This window comes from Pinus tabuliformis, chromosome 9 (assembly GCF_031772625.1).
Source record: "Pinus tabuliformis cultivar Carrire ecotype Pingquan chromosome 9, CPIR1, whole genome shotgun sequence".
Classification (NCBI taxonomy): domain Eukaryota; kingdom Viridiplantae; phylum Streptophyta; class Pinopsida; order Pinales; family Pinaceae; genus Pinus; species Pinus tabuliformis.
In genome coordinates, this window is record NC_142307.1 from 1,656,321,699 (window position 1) to 1,656,336,060 (window position 14,362).

The following is a 14,362-nucleotide window of genomic DNA, read 5'->3' on the forward strand; positions in this document are numbered from 1 at the left end:
AATGTCACATGGTGACATTGATAAATTGCAATGTAATGTATCATGCAATTAATGTTATAAACCCATGGGATTAATATTAAAAATCTAATCGATTCATAAACCAAGGGTAGTATTAATATTCTAAACCAAGGTTATTAAAACTAAATACTTGGAGTGATATTATAAACCCTAATATTAGTATTAAACCTGAAGAATATAAACCCTAATATATTATTATAAATATTAGTTATTAATATAAGCACAATCTATTAATAAGCTCAAAGGATCAATATTCTAAACCCAAAGGAATAATATTAAACCTTATGATTTATATTATAAACCCAGGGGACTATAAACCCTAGGATTAATAGTATTAACCCAAGGGATTAAAAGCCCTGTGATTAATATTATAAGACCTATGATTATAAAACTTAATATTATAAATCATAAACCCAATATTATAAAACAACATATTAAACCCTAATTTAGCCATTGTCATAATGAGGTGTTAAATACATTGCAATGTAATGTATCACTATGGCAATGATTGTCACATTGTTTGTTGTATTTCGACGATGCTTTTCACACTCTGACATTGGATATATTTACATAGCATTCTATGGTTCCAACATTAAACCCTAATATTAAATCAAATATTATAAACCCTAACATTATACATTATAAAAGCTAATACTAATATTATAATCCTTAGGATTATTTTTATAAACCTTATAATAAATATTATAAGCCATAGGATTATAAAACTCAATATTAAACCTTAATATTATCAACCCAATATCAAGCACAATATTATAAACTCTAATATTATGAAACCTGATATTAAACCCTAAAATGAAACCCTAAAATTAAGCCCAATATTATAAACATCGTTCTTAATAACCAAGACTTTGATATTAAACGTAATATTATGAATCCAATATTAAACAAAATATTATAAACCTCCATATTAGAGCAAATATTATAAACTCTAATATTTAACCCTAATTTTGTAATCTCGCATTGCGACGTTGAATAGTTAGTATAAAGTATGATATATATGTGGTATATCAATCACATTGGTATGAAGCGATCACATATGAGGCATTCACATTTAATTTATTGAAAAGGAATAAATATTATGTTTGTATTCAACTTTGTATTAATTAAATACGAAAACTTAATAACACAAATTAAACAACAAAAAAATATTATTATTAACTTTATTATCCATGTAAATTTATAAATGGAAATACTAAGAGTTTGAATAAAATTGAATATGATTGGGTATATATGTATTGCAAACAACATTTAACATGTGTTTATGAAATAGGCTAGGTTACTAATAGATTGACTTTTGTATATCAATTGTTATTTCTAAACAAAAGCATAATAGATACATTAAAAGTAAAAAAAAAATATTAATATTAATAATATTATTAATAAGATGTTATTAATAATAAGAATGTTATTATGTTAGTAACATTAAACGTTAATATTTAAAAAATATATTATAATTAGTAATTTTATTAATATCGTTTTCTAAACATCATTAATATTGCATTAATGATGTTATTAATAATTTTATGATTAATAATATTACTAATAATGTTGTTTTTTATGCTAATTTGAATGTTATTATTATTATTATTAATTTGTATTTATGTTTTTTTCTAAGAAATTAATTCTTTATAATAATAAATATTATAAACGTATAAAAAACTTATTATAAACTATTAATAAATTAATTTAAAATTTATAAATTTTATAATTAAATATCTAGTTAATTAATTGTAAGTTAGTTTTTAATTTATATTTAATCAAAAGGGCTAATAAAAATTAAAAATCTAATTGTAAGTTAATATTGTCATATTTATTACCAAAACCACTAATTGTTGTTAAATCTATTAATCGATCTTATTAATAAAGCTATTAAATTAAAATAAACTTAAGCCTTATCTAAAATATAATAAGAATAATTCTTTAAAGGATAACTTATTAAGGTAGTTGAATAAGGGATCAAGGATAAATTAAAACTACCTGCGCTTGATCTGGTTCGATGTCTTCTCATCCAATCCAGCCGGAACGTAGACCTAAACTTGGTTAGCTTTTCCACTTTTCACCCGTCAAGTGACCAATAAATCACTGCTGTTTGGGTTATTGGGAGGGAGGGCAGTCAAACATTCAATGCACTTCACTGGAGTCTAAATGTGCAGATCCTATCATCTTAAATATTTTCGTCATGTAATTCTCTCATCTTGGAATTTGAAACAGAGTTGGATCCTATTATATTTATTTTGTTGCCCATAAATGTAATATTGGAGGGCAACTTGATTAATGGCAATAATTGATGTCGTCCATCATTCAATTTTGATGGCTTTCAAATTTTACAAGCAGTCCAGGCAAATCAAAGAAAAACGGAGGAGGTAGTGCAGGCTTTAGAGTTTACATTGATAGTGCTCTGCTTCTTCCTACCAGGTAAATATTGTGCTTCTGCTGGTTGGTTAAATTTTTTTTGTTGGTGAGTAGCCAGGCCATCTAGCCTTTTCACTTGGTGGACTGTGTGGATTACATAGTACTTGGCCATCGTTGCTTCTATTTTTAATAGTTCAAAATGCTGTTTAATTTCATTATTCTTTTTGAGTGGTTGAGTTTACAAGTTTTTGCAAGGCATGAAATAGAGATGTTGTGATTTGTGAGCTTCTTTGCACATCAATATATCATTTCCAAATTACCAGGTACGCGTAGATTGATACCTTACATCTAAATTAATTAGAGAAATTGGTCCTGATTCGTTTCACAGAGTTCTAACAAACCATATTCATTAATTAGAAGTGTTGAGAGTGGGGTATGTATGTCAGAAGGAATCATAGTAGTTGATAAACACCATGGAATCATGAGCATATCCATGAATGGCTCTTGGTATGCTATGAGGAAGAAGAATGTTTCATGGAATTTGTTTGCAGATATTTCTATTCATAGTATTCTCATTTCATCTACTATAACAAATATTAAATTGTTATTCTAAAGCACCTTATGATTGGACTGTACAAGAAGCTTGACATTTTTGTATCTATTTTGTGATGCTATATGTTAATCATTAACAATATTTGATTTCATACATCTAATTCCAATGGTTTTCTATTTTTTCAGGTGTTTATTTATTTATTTATTTTTTGGCAGAAAAAAATGGATAGGGCATGGGCATGTCGAGATCATGGAATCAAATAGATGGATGGGACTTATCGTGTTTTCAGTAGTAATTATCATCTGCTTCACCTGCCCACCAGCCAAGTAGATTGTTCAATATTTTACTTTTTTGTCCATGGGTCTATGTTTTCATCCTTCAGGCGACCGATAAATGATTGTTGTTTGGGTTTTCTGAAGGGAGGGAGGGAACTTAAACATTCGATGAATTCCACCTCAGTGTGAATGTGCAGATATCTTAAATATTCTCATAAGTAATTCTCTCATCTCAGAAATTGAAACAGAGTATCAATTCACATCTTGTGTCAGTAGGAGGACATGTTATATTTATTTTGTTATTAAAGCATGGTTTGAGTTTGATAGGAAGTCAGTTGTGACTTCCCATGCGCCTTCAAAATCTCCAAGGTGGAAAGCATTTGGGAGTGATTCTGCATAAGAGAGGTCCAATTCTTCTCTCCACATCATTCTTGAGACATCGGTATATTTTTTTCCTTGAGCTTTACTATGTTATAAAAAATCTCTATTTCTTTCAAGATGAGTTCTCCTCAAGTGAGCGTGTTCGAAGATATCTACATGAATATTTGGACATGGCCTTCAATTCTCTAAACTGGCTATTGGCTCCATGGTATGTTTGCTTCTTCAAGAAAGGTTTCTGAGCAAGATGAGCTCTTCATTTCTCGAGGCATGCAGCGTTGTGTTTAGAGTAGAAGCTATAAGGAGACTCATAATTTAAAGTAAGCTACTTTAGTTGTTCATTAGGAATTACTCAATTATACTCTTTATTTATCTGTATGCTCCAGACCCTGCATTCTAGCACTTGCCTCATGAATTCATAAGTGACATTCTTTGTTTAGTGACTAGTCGATATATTCAAACTATCATTTGTGTATGCAGACTACTATGGAGGGTTCTCGATGTTCTCATTGTTGCAGAGTCCCTTCGCCTGAAGCATCCGCAGTTACAGGGGTATTGTCATTACATCATTCAATTTGATCCTCTGTACTTTTCCTCTAGCTGCTCTTCCCACTATAATTTAGCTTCTTGTATGCCAATTTATAGGGCACAGGTGACTTCCTTCATTTCAGCATTTACCAAACAACTCTCGTACACCGGCTTTGGAAAATGGCAAGTACGCTAGCATAAATCTTGGCTGATAAATGTCTCAGAAAGAATGCAAGACCATAGAAAACATAGATGTAGAAATTGTAAAAGCTCACCATATTATTGTTTTTTCCCTCATGCATTCAGGATTTGATCGCCAAAACAATAAGACCACAATGGACAACACACAACTTATCTCAAGGCATGCAGCGTTGTGTTTAGAGTAGAAGCTATAAGGAGACTCACAATTTAAGGTAAGCTACTTTAGTTGTTCATTAGGAATTACTCAATTGTACTCTTTATTTATCTGTACGCTCCAAACCCTGCATTCTAGCACTTGCCCCATGAATTCATAAGTGACATTCTTTGTTTAGTGACTAGTCGATATATTCAAACTATCATTTGTGTATGCAGACTACTATGGAGGGCTCTCGATGTTCTTGGTGTTGCAGAGTCCCTTCACCTGAAGCATCCGCAGTTACAGGGGTATTGTCATTACATCATTCAATTTGATCCTCTGTACTATACCTCTAGCTACTCTTCCTACTATAATTTATCTTGTTGTATGCCAATTTACAGGTCACAGGTGACTTCCTTTCCTTCAACATTTACCAAACATCTCTCGTACACCAGCTTTGGACAATGGTAAGTATGCCAACATAACTCTTGGCTGATAAATGTCTCAGAAAGCATGCAAGACCATAGCAAACATAGATGTAGAAATTTTAAAATCTCAACGTATTATTCTTTCTGCATCTAGGAGATGGCTTCAGCACTCTCTCATTGCCACTATGACATGATGTACTTTCTATCCAATTAACTATTACAAAACAGCTCTCTACACCGGCTTTGGAAAATGGTAAGTATGCTAGAATAACTCTTGGCTGATAAATGTCTTGGAAAGCATGCAAGACCATAGCAAACATAGATGTAGAAATTGTAAAAGCTCACCGTATTATTGTTTCTGCCCTCATGCATTCAAGATTTGATCACCAAAACAACATGACCACAATGGCCAACACACAACTTATCTCAAGGCATGCAGCATTGTATTTAGAGTAGAAGCTATAAGGAGACTCAAAATTTAAAGTAAGCTACTTTAGCTGTTCATTAGGAATTACTCAATTACACTCTTTATTTGTCTGTATGCTCCAAACCCTACATTCTAGCACTTCCCTCATGAATTCATAAGTTACATTCTTTGTTTAGTGACTAGTCGATATATTCAAACTATCATTTATGTATGCAGACTACTATGGAGGGCTCTCGATGTTCTCGGTGTTGCACAGTCCCTTCGCTTGAAGCATTCGTAGTTACAGGGGTATTGTCATTACATCATTCAATTTTATCCTCTGTATTTTACCTCTAGCTGCTCTTCCCACTATAATTTAGTTTCTTGTATGCCAATTTACAGGGCATAGGTGACTTCCTTCCCTTCAGCATTTACCGAATAGCTCTCGTACACCGGCTTTGGAAAATGGTAAGTACGCCATCATAACTCTTGGCTGATAAATGTCTCAGAAAGCATGCAAGACCATAGCAAACATAGATGTAGAAATTGTAAAAGCTCACCATATTATTGTTTCTGCCCTCATGCATTCAGGATTTGATCGCCAAAACAATAAGACCACAATGGCCAACACACAACTTATCTCAAGGCATGCAGCGTTGCATTTAGAGTAATAGGTTTTTAGTTTTACCATTTATAGGGGGTTGATATAGGTGCACCCAGTGGACAGTTAGAAAAATGTCCATATTCATTTGAATATTTTCAAGATTACAATGACCGTAGGGCTCACTAGAGGGGTCTTCCATGGCAGATAGTCCATGCCATGCTAGAATATGGACTCCTAAAAGGTGTGAACCCTGAGTTTAACCAATAGAAATTCAAAATCATATAAGCCAATTCTTATTGGGCACAACATTCTTAACATTCTTTGCAATCACAACACCTATGAAACCTGGTATCCAAAAACAACATAATAAAACAGAGGAGAAAAAATATGGCTATCCAGATTGATATCAGGTAGCCTTTTATTTCACATCTAGAGGGTACCTTAAACTTCTATTTAAAAAAAAATATCACTTACATTGGATGTTTTCTTGATTTTCCTATTTTGTTATCCAATGCTTCTCGTCTCAAATCCCTCACTTTTTAGTCTGGTTGGTTCTTTCAGATTAATGCTTCTACTTCTCTGTTTCAGCTTTAATGCTTCACCTGCTGCTTCTTTGTCTAGGGTATACCTGTTTGTATTGTTTATTTCTGTTCCTAGTCATTTCTGCATCTAGGAGATGGCTTCAGCACTCCCTCATTGCCACTATGACATGATGTACTTTATATCCCATTAACTATTTTAGTCATCTTTTTTTTCGCATGCTTTGTAATACTAAGTACTTTTCCTATCTATCAGTAAAAATCATGAAGTTCAATGCGTGAAAAGGAGTATGCTTCTGGATACCCTTGCAAAATAATTCGCTCCAGGAACGATCAGATTCAATGCTAAAGCTATTTCCATTCAATAGTCTACAGATTCTTCTTTAACTATAGTAAAACTGGGAGATGGAACGCTTATCAAAGCTAGAAAGGCACTAGTCTGCGATTCCTGAAATTTGGTTCTATGTTGGAGCCATTGGTGAAATTCATTTGCTTGCCAGTTCTTGCTAGAAGATAGAGTCATTAACCTTTGGCCCATTACAATGTCAACCTGCAAAAACAATTAAAGAATTGGATAAAGATGCACCCTTTATACTACAACAAACCTTTCATAGGTTGTTTGAGACAAATAAAATGCAAGCTGAGTTGAGTTCACTGTTATATATCCATAAATAGAAGTTCCTCCTCAACTGTACATTGTATATATTATAACCACTGACATAATGATGGCATGATCTGGTGAGAAGCCTTCATTAGCTAAATTACATTATGTTATATGGAATTGTCTTGATTTACTATCGAGTACTCACATGTCTATTTAAGGTGAAAAAATTGGTAAACTGCATTCAAATGCATGCTAGTCACATTATTTTCAGCTGGACAATTATATTGCAGATAAGTAGGCATTGTGCTGTTGGACAATTGTTCAACTTATGAATACTTACAGGTAACCAAAAAATTTGTTTTCTCTGGTAGAGAACTATTTAGCAAAAAATGAAAATAGATTGCTAGTCTTTGCTTTCAGCTAGGACTAACATCCTTTGAGTTTTCTTCGATCTTCAAGACAAACTATTTCCACTGTTAAAACTTAAATAGATATAAGGTAGAGGGTAGGCCATATTTAGCTGGCCAGAGGCCAAGACTACTTTATGTAACCCAAAGTATAATCGTGAACAACTATAGCTTGTATTGAAACACTTGCATATAGGCAGTGAAGCACATAAAGTTCCATCATAAGTTGCACATGTACATAATCAAAATGTTTGCTATTAAATAATTTAAGAATCAATACACATTTTAGCCTAGGAGACCATGACCATATACAATGATGAGAATAGAAAAATTATTTCCCAACTTAATATTCAACCTCACATTGATTTTCTTGTTCATAATGTAGGAAACCATGGTAAGAAGGCCTGTAGCTCCAGAGGAGGAGCTCAGAATGATGGCTCAAGAAGTACGTGGTTATGTGGAAGCTGTTCTAAATAGTCTTGCTGCAAATGTTCCCAAAGTAAGACAACCATGTGGATGAGCACACAATACAACCATACAGAATCTCAGTGTTTATTCGGTCCATGATACTTGAATTGATGATTTGATGATTTGCAGGCTGTGGTGCTTTGTCAAGTTGAGAAAGCCAAGGATGAAATGTTGACCCAACTTTATAGCTCAGTCAGGTAAGATTTAATGACAAAATGTGGTTAATGTACGTCAATAATTAGTTTGATTATTTTCCCATTTCCGTATTTTTCCAGACTGATTTTGATTTTCACTTGAAATCAGGTCTCTTGGGACTTTATGAAAGTAGTGTTTTTTGTCATCCTCTATAGGTGTAGTAGACACTTGTTGATTGGAGCACTGTACATTTGAGCTTTTGGGGTGCCTTTTCAACTTTTTGTTTATAAAGGTCCTACATGGATTTAAACTTGGATCGATCCCAAGAGAACTTTTGACTTATCAATTCTATTTTCCCGTGTTGATATGTATGTAGTGTGGGCTTAGTAGCAACACCTTTTAACCTCAATATCAATGAAAATGGAGCAACTATGAGCGCTTTTTTGGTTCCTTTTTATCAGCACTCTGTTTTAGTCATTTATTTCTCTTTATTTTTAATTTTAATTTAATTTAATTTTGAATTTATAGACAGATTGTGTTATTGGTTGTTTTGATCAATACTAGTTTGCTTTTCCTGCGTCTGTTGGCATTTTCCTCGTTGAATTGGCAAGGGTTCTGTATTTTTCCACTTATATTTATTTGAATTTTAATTTAGTTTAATTTTGAATTTATAGACAGACTCTGTTATTGGTTGTTTTGATCAATATTGGTTTGCTTTTCCTGTTTCTGTTGGCATTTTCCTGATTGAATTGGCGAGGGTTCCATGTTTTTCCACTTCTATTTATTTGTTTCCTTCTTATTTACTGATTGGGATTTTGTTTGTTGCAGTATTCATGGGCAATGTGAAGTTATCATGTTTGATGTTACTACACGATTGACTTACAAAAATGTCCCAACGTGGCGCTAAGATCTTTGCAGGTATCTCTTTTGGAGAGGGGTTGGATCTCTAAGTAGAAATGAAGGTTCCTTAATTGTGTGGTGGCACAACTGCCTGAACCGATTAGCTAAATATCTTTGTGAATTTCAGGGTGTGTGAGAACATTCCTATTGTTCTTTGTGGAAACAAGGTTGATGTGAAGAATAGGCAAGTGAAAGCTAAGTAAGTTACTTTTCGTAGAAAGAAGAATCTTCAGTACTATGAGATATCTGCAAAAAGTAACTACAACTTTGAGAAGCCATTCCTTTACTTGGCATAGAAGCTCTCAGGGTGAACCTTTAATCTAGTTTATGATGCTCCCTAATATGAATGCTATATTAAAAAATTTGCATTGATTCTATAATGGGTTATTTTTATAGGGATCCAAACCTTCATTTTGTGGAGTCACCTGCTCTTGCTCCTCCTGAGGTTCAGATAGACCTTGCAACCGAGCGACAGTAAGTAGAATGCTATTTTATTATTAATTTATGCTAAGTTTTATTGAAATAATTTGTTCCATTTCTAAAAGATTGAAGCTTTGGCTTACAATATTTTTGTGAGGTACGATGCAGAACTTGTAACAGTTGTGGCCCAGCCCCTTCCAAATGACAATGATGATGCTTTTGAATAGCTTTGTTAAGATGCTTTTGCATATTTAGGGATTAGTGGATTGAATTATTTTTGTATCATTTTAGTTTGCTCTTGAGTTTCGACATTTAATTCTAATTTGTATTTGGGACTTAGAATAGCATTATCGCATCTCTCTATATGTGATTTGGGTATTGTGCAGATGTTTTCATCGGTGGAGTTGACTAAGCTATCTTAGCTCAACTCCATTACAGAGCTATTTTTATATGCTAAGACAGTTTTCTCCGTTATATACTCTAGCACATTCTTCACAAGAACTTTTTCTACTCTTCAAATATTTCAAGAATTCTCAAGTGCCTTTCGTTGTGCGCTATTGGGGGGAATGCTAGTTGCGATGATTGTTGCTTGTAATATATTATGGCTTGTTAAAACTTACTCTGAAAATTATAGCTATGTCTGAGGATTTATTTTAACTTTGAAATTGGTTTACATAGTTGATAACTGTGGCTATCAAGCCTACCTAGCTATTCTTGTGGGTATGTTGTCTGTCGAACACATAAAGGTATCACCATTTCATTAATTGGGCTCTTGATTGATTTCTGCATAAAGATTTGCATTGTCTAAATCTAAAGTCATTTCCATTCAACAGTTTACAGATTCTTCTTTAACTATAGTAAAACTAGGAGATGGAACACTTATCAAAGCTAAGGTAGCATCTTAAATCCAAACTTCTGACTCCCATTTGAAGTAGTAAAACTTGGGAGTAAATTTAGTAATGAATTGAATCCCCTCTTGCTAAACAAAGGTAATATTAATAACGCATATGCGTTGGTTTCTATCAGGCAGGAATTTCTATGGTGGTTTCTCTCATACACGAGTACTATTTTTGAACTTTGAATGTGAAACTACTTTGAAAGAAAATTCAAAATGATTTTATTTTATTTTTTTAAATAATTTTTTATATTGTCTCTAGAGAGACAATAATTTGAATTATGGACAAATAGTCTCTATAGAGACAATATGTTTTTAATCTCAGCTATTGTCTCTAAAAAGACAAAAATGTAATTGTCTCTAAAGAGACACAAATGAAGTTGTCTCTAGAGAGACAAATGAAATTGTCTCTAGAGAGGCAAATCAAATTGTCTCTTAATATACAATAATTCTTGTCTTTATAGAGACAATAATAATATGTGTTCTATATTGTCTTTATAGAGACAAATTTTTGAGACATTATATTTTCCCACACCCACTTAGAGACAATACACAAGTTTCTTTTTGTCTTAAGTTAAGACAATTGACTCAAATATTGTCTTAAAACCCCCCTAGATGTAGTAGTGCGAGGCATTTCCTTCCACATGCAGTGTCTATCTCTGTATAAATCCATCCATTTCATTTGCTTACCAAAGTCAGTGCGTCTCTGAGTGTATTTCATGTGCTTACCAAAATCAGAGTGTCCTACATATATACATCTCTTCGTTCCATAAGGGTTGTTCTTTGTTTTATATTTAATTAGAAAATAAATTGTTCAATATGTTGCGTCATCATCGTCAAATATCATCACGGCATTTCCAACCACTGGATTCACCACCTGCCACACTCTGGGGCAGCGTCTAATCTCACGGTTTTCCAGAGAATGTTCAACCGCAATTTGGTTTGTTCTAAGAAATTACTATTGCTGAGAGCAACTGTTACAGTTGCAGGACTTCCCTTAAATATTCAATGCATAAGGTATTTTTCATATTTCCCCACCACAACTATGTGACAAATAAAAAATAAAAACACCGAAACTAAAGTTTTTACCCAGCAATTAAACCCGGGCAACATTACCTTGGGTTTGACCTCGACTCACACCGGCTACATTTACTGTGCCACCTCAGCTACATACGGAAGTAGAATGTTTTTGGGTTAACTTTAATGTGGACGAGTACAGTGACAGAACCCTTCATACTACTATTAATTGGCAACTTGTCCAGAGATTGACACCTCATCCACCACCTCGAGGTTGGCTCCAAACTTATCTCCGGGTGTTAACTATGTTGCGCTGTCGATTTGATTGAATCTGTAGTGATGCACTTTCCTTGGGATTCTTGATTGAATCGACGGTGGAAACCCCCACCATTACATCGGATGGCTAGCACTGCTCCATATGACCCTTCAGTCGCATACCTCTGGGGTTTGTGCTCATTCGACTCATTTGGCCTACACTCTCGGTTGGTTCCATTGTTGCAGGTTTAGCAGGTTGGGGTCTTCTCTGTATCATCTCACCGGCGATCCTCTCATGGAGTTTTGACAGATCCTTCCTACCGGGCAGGTCTAATTGTTTTCCCGGATTCTCTTTACTTTTATTCCCAGTTTTGTATTCAATTTATATTCTTCTGTTGTCTCATGGAGCTACTCTAATTCTCCTATTCAGCTCTTGTTTTCTGTAGGTTCTACCATGCCGCACATATTTCACGCAGCTGATGGTGGTGTATGGCTCCTTCTTCAGGCATGGCGCGCGTTCTTCCTCACGGGTGAGCACGCTTTTCCTGGTTCCCTTCCTGTTCTGGACTAGGGTAACAATCTCTGGTTTGTTCTAGTGACTATTTTCCATTTCCTCTTACCAGGTTGGGTTGCCAACCCTCGTTTGAGAAGGGTTTCCACTCTGTTTCTTCTCTTCTGGCGGCTACTCCCTACAGTTTACCACCCTGTATAGGGTTTTTATTTGCATGTGTCCTTTCCAGAGTTTACTGTTTAAATTTTTAGTCTGGTTAATTTCTAATCCCACGGCTTACTAGCCCGGACAGAGGTCTTGTAAAATTGTTAAGTCAATTTCACCTCAGCTTGAGGTTGTATGGTTTTGAACCATTATTTATCTTCCTGTACACGTATGGATGAGTTTTGTGACTTTCTGGTTGAGCGATAGCCAGTTGCTTCCCGGCTATGAGTATTTATTTCTGAATTTTGCTACGTGGACTGTCATTCAATTTCTGGACCTAGCTACGGCCACTACTCTTGTCTTTAGTTTGTTATATACACATGTAATCATGGAGGTTTATTCAAAGGAATGTATGCATACATAATTTAACTGGTTGCTTCCACGCCGTGTTTGATTCTACCCTGATGGGTTAATAGATTTAGCAGTTGTCATATCTTTATACATTTCTGTTGGGTAACATTTTAGATAGCTCCAAAATGGAAAGAGAATTCGTCTGCCTTTACAGTGTACCATTTATTTGAATCTACGTAGGATCTTTGTTTAGTGAAAGAATGATTCAAAAGCTATCGTTGTTTTCGTTTATTCTGTCTGTCTATTATATCATTAAATCGCAGAGATCACTCATCAACTTTCGTTTGACTCGGCTACCAGTTTTGGTACACCATGAACCTCCCCTGCTGATATCCTAGGGTAAAGTCCACAGCGTTATTGACATAGTATATCCTGAATAAATCTTCATGAAATATGTTTACGCCCCTAGGCATTTTCTGGGCATTGAGTTGATTTACTGTTCCTTAACTACATTCCTTTTTTTCCGTGTTCAAGTATATATATATGAATACAGGGTTTGAATTTGATGGGTTATCAGCCGAGCTCTCAACCGTTATCAGTATATTCCTAGGCACTGTGGTCTTAACTTATTACTGTAAGTAAGGGTTACCACGATGACGTCCTTCATCTAGTCTGCTATCTATTCTTTCATGAGTTATAACGGAGTTCTGAATCCCGCCTAATTTTTACTGTTCAGTTAATGTGCAAGACCGTGGTTTTCATATGAATTTTCTTATTTTTCATAAATAGTTGGCAAAGACTGTCATGGCTTAGTACCGTGTATCATTTATTCTTTGAAATAAGCAGATAGCAACATTTGTTAAGCGTATTTGTTTTTCCCACAGTCTCGGTGATATTATTATTACATTGTATCAATTTTATTTTAAGTCATAGCTACAGAGGAACTTCTTGTTTTCACTTTTCAGACAACGCAGACTTACTTATTCATAACAGTTAGAATTTCCATACCTGTCTATTCGAAGTGTCGGAAATACTGCAACAGGACTGCTCACCTCTGCTCCCTGAGTTATGTAGTCCTACAAAAGCAGAACCCTCTCTCGTCCATCTCTTCTAGTTTGCCTCCCAACCACGAGATTCATCTTTCGGGACCAGAATCTCTCCCCCATGCCCTCTTGCAGGCCACTGCCCTCTGCAAGAATTTTTGCACTTAGTGCTAGACTATCTAGTCCTCACCAAACTTAGTCGCTTTTTCTCTTTCTTTTCCTCTGCCTGTCCCAACAACACAGAGCCTTACCTTCTTCTCCCTTTTCTCATTTTCCGTTTTCCTCTCTCTGTCTGTCCCAACAGCACAGAGCCTCCTTTCCCCCCTTGGAATCTTTTCCAGTCAGGGAAAGGAAAACAGTTAGGGTTGGGAATCATGGTAACTGTCTTGCCTCTAACTTCCCCCTTGAGAAGTGGCTAGTTTCTTTATATATAAAAAAGAACTTTTCTTTAAAAACAATCCTCTTTAAAAGAAGAGGACTAATATTATTTAAATTCAAATGATAATGTTGTCAATCCAGTTCATCATTTACCACAGTAAATTAAATAGTTACATTACATTTAACCCGGGGCATTGCAATATTGTTGAAAAAATTTACCCGCATTTATAAAGAGACTTAAAAACATAGTATTTATTCATCCTTAAAAAAACAAAAGTAGAACCAAAAAAAAAGTAAAACAGAGTAAGTTTGTAGCAACACAATAATAAATTAGCATGGAATTCTAAATCATGAAAATACATTTGTGGCCCATTTACCAAGGAAAACAAAGGTTT

At 34.4% G+C, this 14,362-nt stretch overlaps 1 long non-coding RNA gene across 1 annotated transcript; it reads left to right on the top strand.

Moving 5' to 3' along the window:
- The first annotated feature begins 11,987 nt into the window (after window positions 1-11,987).
- LOC149155219 (uncharacterized) lies at window positions 11,988-12,547 on the top strand. The gene is made up of 2 exons (XR_016262372.1): window positions 11,988-12,070; window positions 12,164-12,547. It is a non-coding gene; the product is annotated as an uncharacterized LOC149155219 (long non-coding RNA).
- Window positions 12,548-14,362: the final 1,815 nt, after the last annotated feature.